The 6,839-nt window shown below is 38.5% G+C and overlaps 1 protein-coding gene across 1 annotated transcript in view; it reads left to right on the forward strand.

Annotated features, from left to right (window-relative positions):
• The window catches only part of LOC122793632 (protein diaphanous homolog 1-like), a 506,617-nt gene extending 500,112 nt beyond the window's left edge, over positions 1 to 6,505 (forward strand). Inside the window, exon 7 of the transcript XR_006363498.1 lies at positions 6,380 to 6,505. The gene's annotated coding sequence lies outside the window, so the exon portion shown is untranslated. The remainder of the gene's footprint in view (positions 1 to 6,379) is intronic.
• The last annotated feature ends 334 nt before the right edge of the window (positions 6,506 to 6,839 follow it).

Consider the following 6,839-nt stretch of genomic DNA (forward strand, 5'->3'; position numbering starts at 1 on the left):
CCTGGATGATTCAATTTTGATTCCTTGTAGGCACCTCTTCAGAAATCTTATACTGGTATCCAAAGATTTTCTAGTTGGTTATTAGCCAGTAACCAGGGCCCCAATCAGGGATTGTGTCCCACTGGTTCTCAGATATTTGTGTGAGTTACTTTTCTCTGGCTTGTTTTATCCCCTTATCAAGGTACATCTTGCAGCCATTTCAGCATGTCTGCTCATGACTCCTCCCCTTTCTTCTCTCCTTTTGATAAAACAGTCCCTTAAAGGGTTTTTACGTCTTACACTTCCTAGAAAACAGGTTGTACCTTCTTGGGATCTTAACTCTGTGCTGGGAAAGTTAGCTATGTCTCCCTGTGAACCAGCTTAACCAGTTCATTAAGCGGATTTAAGGTTTATTACTTGTTAGACTGTACTGCTTATTTCTCTGACATCTGCAAGAAGACTCTGAGTTGCAAGCTGACATGTTGGGTGAACCCTGTTTGGTCTGCCATAGAAATAGGATCACATGATGATCAAATCCCTTATTTATGCTTACTGTGGTTTCAGAGTTCACTATGAATCAGGACATCGATCTCCCAGTGTTCTATCCAGATCGTCAGAACCAGAGAGTGTACATACTTTGGATGTGCATAGGCAGCTCAGGTATTACCATGACAGAGTTAAGCCCTTTAGAAAAGCAGATCAGCTGTTTGTCTTATAATGGGATTCCTTACTGCTGCAGCAGCTGCCCCCTCCTACCATCCCCCTTCTTCACTGTATTGTTTGTTGTTGGGATATAAACTTATTGGTTATGATTTATATTTTTTAGAGGTACAGGATAACTAAGCTCTTTCTCTCTTTGTGAGCAAGAAAATGCTTAGATTTCTACACTCTGGCTGCTGATTTCCCTCCAAGGGGACAGATTGCCATATCAGTAGTCAATGGTGTGGAAGATAACTAGAACTTTGTGAAGATGGCCTTTTTCTTTGTATCCTAAGGAGGATACAACCCATTTAACTAAAAGTCTGCTGTGAGGAATTTGAACATCTACTTTTATGATAAGTGCAACTTGCACAACTGTACTTTCTTGGTTGAATGTCAACCTTCTGGCAAGATTGATGCACAGTCTTGATCTTTGCCCTTTCCTAACTTCAAACAACTTTAGTGCTAATAATGTTAACACATAGTTTTCCCCTGTGCCAACAGTTCTTCTGAACGACAACCTCACGTCTATCAGTACTGGCTTTGATTCTCAGGTTTGGTGCCAATCAGGTCCAGTATGGGTTGCCTGAAGCTGACAGTGCTTCTCATCATCACCCTGATTCTTGAGTTTGATGTTGATAATGTTGACACTGACAGGCTTACTTAACGTGGGTTTGAGCCTCTGAGTTCAACCCCTTGGAGTTAGCTTGGTTTGATGTCATTAGGTTTTACCTTGAACTTATCCAAGCTTGCTGTTCCAAGTTGACCCTTTGACCATTACACCTGTTATGGTTTATGTCCTTGATTCAAGGAACTCTTAATTTGATTATGTACTTACATTTTTACCACCCTGCCCTAAGAACAAGGTCCTAGAAAATGGCCCATGTAACCCATCTGGGATATTTCCACTACTTATTAATAGCCCAATATTCTATCTTGCATGAGATTTGCCACTGTCTTTCACTGTTCTAAGTGGAGGTGGAAGTTTCTCATTAATTTTATACTAGTATGCATGCCACCACACTTAATTTCCTGATTAAGCTATAGAGGAGTATCAGGTGGTGTCAGATCTGAACAATGTATTCCAAAATCAAAACCTCAAAATCAACTCCCCCTGCTTGTTAGGACAGTAAATACATTTGGGTTGGAGCTGTCTTGCATTATATTTTGATACCTGACTAGACACTTGATATGTTAAACAATTTAGAAGTGCTTACACCCTTCTGCTGGCTATATCTGTAGGTGGAACTGAACCATGCATTAGATTATGTGGCTTTTTAGGTGAGTAGATTACTCTGACACTGCCATTTTATATAACCTTTTCCTCCCTACTTTCCTTTTAGGACAGAAGGTAGGCCTTTTATATGAATTTTGTATTTAATGTAATACCTTCTACCACTCCCAGGCTACAGTGGTTTAGGTATCATTACATAGTTAGAAAATACTATCTCTGAAGTAGACCATCTTTGTGATCCATTTACTTTCAAATATTCTTTCTGTAGATATATTTATTCACCTTGCTTTCTACAGAAATTATCACCTGGATATTGTATCACTTTATATTAGAATTGTCACTCTTCCCTCCATTTCTGATTTCAGTTTGGTGATAAGTTGGACTGCAGTGTCCAGCACCTGTGTTAAATCAAATCAGCAGTGGTCAAACTATTGGGTTTTCTGCCTCTCTCCTTTTTAAGTATTTAGGTGAGGTTTTAGGAACCGTATGTAGACATTTTATGACTGCCGTGGTGGTGCTGCGGTAGTGTTGTCGCCTCACAGTAAGACATTGTCCTGTTCGACTCTCAGCTAGAGCATCTTGTGTGTGGAGACATGCGTGAATGGGCGTACCTTACTTGAAGGTTGTGCGTCAGGGCCAGCAACTCGGCACGTAAAAAATCTACTGCCAATCATTAGCGGACTGGAGTTCCACTGTGGCGACCCCTAACCGGGAAAAGCCAGAAGACACAACATGTAGACATTTTATGCCCTACCTCTGTCAGACAGAGCTAAGAGTTCAACACTGTGATCTCCTGTTAATGTAAATTACTGGTAGTCAGTCTTGAGATTTTTCTACCTTGTACCCACTATTTCAGACTAGTAAGAGTACAGCTGATGTTTACACATGAAAGAAGGGTAATTTTCATTAGTGGGACCCCCATTTTAGCATAAGCTAAGACATACCAGAGTCACTGCAGTCATTGACATATAAGCAGAACTGCACAGATATCTTCAAAGAATGAAAGGATAATATGTTTTGTCAAGCACAAGTATAGCAGGTTCGCCACTTCCAAGAGTAACATGAAGAAGAAGATAAAAGAGCAACATCAGACTGATCAATTAAAAAGAAGAGATCAGTGGTTGCCTAAGGACAACCTGTTCAGGAGTAAGAGCATGACTGACCCAACCTGGCAATGACGAGGGTAGCAAGCCTTTAAGAAGACAAATCAAATGACAAAGATTACCAGAACCTCTGGTGGTCCTCTTCACATCCAGGAACCCTTTGTATATTAAGAGTGAGTCACAGAATGAAGTACATAAACCACAGCAGAGATGCAAGCTAAAAGCTGTCCCCGGCATGAAAATATCAGACTGCCTTCACTTCCTTGCTGTTTGAGAAAAATAAAAATTATTAAACTTAGAATAATAAGCAATAGTAATAAACAGTCCAAAATTTCAGATATGAATTCCTCTTCTATAAAAGTACTGAAGAAGTAAACTCGAACAGACTTAGTCACCATAATAACTCTGCTGTTATTTATGATACGCGCTTTCATCCATCATCTGGACTTCATCAGATCAACTTTTCATTAATAGCTTTACCTGTGGAAAGCTAAACACACTTAATTTGCATAAAAACACAGGATCTTAATTCATGATTGACAAACTCATGCTTAGTAATGAGCCAAAATGGAGAGTAACTCATGATAGACTAAACTAGCGTACCATTATAAGCAAACCTCATGTAAGCAAAAGCCACTTTACAGCCTTGCAGGTATTGGTCACAACAAAAGTGCCAAAAACCAAGGTCATTCCTGAACTTCAGACCCACTGAGTTGCATTCTCTATGTTGATGATAAAAAAGATCACATACCTGTTTTAACCAAAGCAAATCAACAGATGTCCTACAGGGTATATAGTACAAGCCTTGTAAAGCAGGTGTCAAAAAATGAATATAACCAATTCTAACAGAGACGTGTACTAAAAATAAAATAGAGAAATATGTACAAAAAATAACCAAAATGTAAATGTATGGCTCATGTCCAGAATCCGGACCCAACCAGGAGTTCAGATAATAACTAATCCTTACAACTACCACTACCACAGTAAAAGCCAAAAAAAAAAAAACAGTATGAAAATAAAATAAAAATGGGCTAGTCAGTGGTTACCATATGAGAAAAAAAAAAAAAAAAAACAAGAAGTCCAATCCAAAATGAATGAGATGAACCATGGGACCAGACCCTAAGATGTCTAAAAATCAATAGTATAATCCAAACTAAAGAAATACTAATAATAGAAAATCTGAATTAATTGGAGTGCAGAACTAGTAATTACAACCTAGTCTATCTCCAAACAAAAACAAAGTGTGACAAATCTCTCTTCACTAAAGGCTATTTAGAATCAAGGTGGCAACAAGACCATTAGAAAAGGAATTTAAAAATCACAGTTGTTGTGTCTTTCAGCTTTTCCCGGTTAGGGGTCGCCACAGCGGAACTCCGGTCTGCTAATGATTGGCAGCAGACTTTTACGTGCCGAGTTGCCAACCCTGACGCACAACCTTAAACGAAGGTACGCCCATTAACGCATGTTTCCACACAGAAGACGCTCTAGCTGAGAATCGAACAGGCCAACGTCTTACTGTGAGGCAACAACGCTACCGCAGCACCACCACTGCAGATTAACCAAAAAGAAACATAAGACAAAAAAATCTGAGATCCACAGTGAAGTGTGTGTGTGTGTGTGTGTGTGTGTGTGTGTGTGTGTGTGTGTGTGTGTGTGTGTGTGTGTGTGTGTGTGTGTGTGAGCTTCTGTGTCAAAAGGAAATGAATCAAGAAAACATCACCTATTATATTACAATAACCTTAAAAAAGAGATGTGATATAAAGAAACATCATAGATAAAAAAAAATGTATAAATGAAAAACTGCAATGATATGTGCATTAAAAGCAAAGCTTTTAAACACATAGGGTTTCATCAGGTCACTATTAAAGCTGAGCATTTATAAAAATGTGAAAAAATGAAGAAAAAAAAAAAACTCCGCAAATGAGTACATATATGCCATAACAAAACAGATAACCAGAAACCATCAAAAATAAAGTCATTAAAAAATATCAGAAAACTGGAAAAAGGCATGACTTTTATTCTGACTTTTATTCTCCGTGACTGGAGTAAGGCTGTGAACACCATCATTGACTTAAAGCTGTATGTACATATGCTGAGTCTGCGAGTATTTGTATGATAAAGTGAAAGACACCATTAATAATTATTATTACAACATGTTCAGATATTCCTGTACAGTCATCCTCACATCTTTCTAGGCTGTCCCTTGGATTCTTTAGGTTCTTCATCTAACAGTCCTGTTTACCATCCATCTCCAAATTTTAGATTAAAAGTGCATTGTGGGTACACTAAAAAGTTCTAGAGTGGCAGTTGTATAGCAAGGATCTGTTTGATTGAGGAGATTCACTCTTTCATCTTCTTCTTCTGACAAAGTTATTGGCTCTTTTCCAGCACATTGGTTGCTTGTTCTGAAAGGATAGCTCTGACAACATACTATTAAGCTGTGCTTATCTCAATGTCTGTCACTATCAGTTTCTAAACAGTGTTGTTAATCTCTAGATTGTCTTCATCGCTGGTTGTCAGGGGTGTTTTCAACACTCCCTAAAACCTATTTAGCCTTTATCTCTGTAGCCTAAGGTATGTTTACATAACTGTATCAATACCTTTTCCTTGTTACTGATGTATAGCCAACTTGGTTATACTTCACCCCCTAGGTTACCATCTGCTACAGTTTATGTATTCTTTAGGAGCTTAGCAATACAGCATGTTTACTTGGCTGTGGATCTGATCTGCAGTAATTAGGGATACCATACCCAGGCAGATCTCTTCCTGTCATAACTCTGATAATAAGTAGAAGGTCAGACATATCCTTCAGTACCTTTGTAAGATGTGTTAAGATCCAGCAATGTAAACTTTTACTTGTCTTAAGAAGTAGTGACCTAGAGGTATTTTTATTATAATCTTCCCATCATGGTGAGTTTTGGACCCTCTTCTATTAGTAGAAGAAGATGGATCTACTGCATATGAAAGCTATGTACTTAATATAACAGTAGATTTGTAGGACCAGGACAATGTTTGTGTATGAATCACTCTCCTCCTGCCCTTGCAGTTTGGTAAGGAGGTTCATTGGTAGAGTCTTGTGCCCTTTGTGGGCTTTCTTCTTGCTTGTCCTGTCTTAATGTACACTTACAGAGATCTGGAGATGGGTATTTTGACTCATGGGATTATGCAAAGGGGAAACGTTTGGTAGTTTGAGTAAATTTTAGATGCTGAGCTGATAGAGTCCTTTTAGTAGAGGAAGATGGACTTGGTCCTACACATCTGTCATTATGGTAAGCATATATTTTATTTACTCTGTTAACATCAGTAACTGCATTTGCCATTGCTGCCACAACATTAATAGAACAAGTATTATTGTGGTCACCAGGTTTTCACTTTGGGAATTTATTCTCTATTTGTTTTGGAGTTGACCATGACTAGGAGAGTTAGAGTGGAAGCAGTATTCATCTGTATAAATAAACGGCATTAAAGACCTTTTCTCACAGAAAGATATTGTGTCTGGAAAAAGGTAAGTGTAACTCTAGCTTGCTTTTCACCCATTTCTTTTGTAATTTTGTTATTTCTCTCATTTTCTGCCTGTAAAAAGATCAAGCAATGTAAATACTGCAGAGAACAAGAAAGTGATAGAACCATAAAACTACTCAAGGAAAATAGAAGAAAACTTGGTGGTGGGGAGGGGGGGGGGGGTTAGTGGAAGAACTGTTGACATCCTATTCTGTTGTCTCAGTACCTATAAAGAGGACACACATTGGCAGTTGGGACAGGTAGTTTTTGCTGCCTTCTCATTGCTGCCTGTAGTGCCAATGTCAAGTGTATTTCCCTGTCTG

The sequence above is a fragment of the Protopterus annectens genome, chromosome 1.part0 (assembly GCF_019279795.1).
Source record: "Protopterus annectens isolate FY-2018-M chromosome 1.part0, PAN1.0, whole genome shotgun sequence".
NCBI classification, from domain to species: Eukaryota; Metazoa; Chordata; order Ceratodontiformes; family Protopteridae; genus Protopterus; species Protopterus annectens.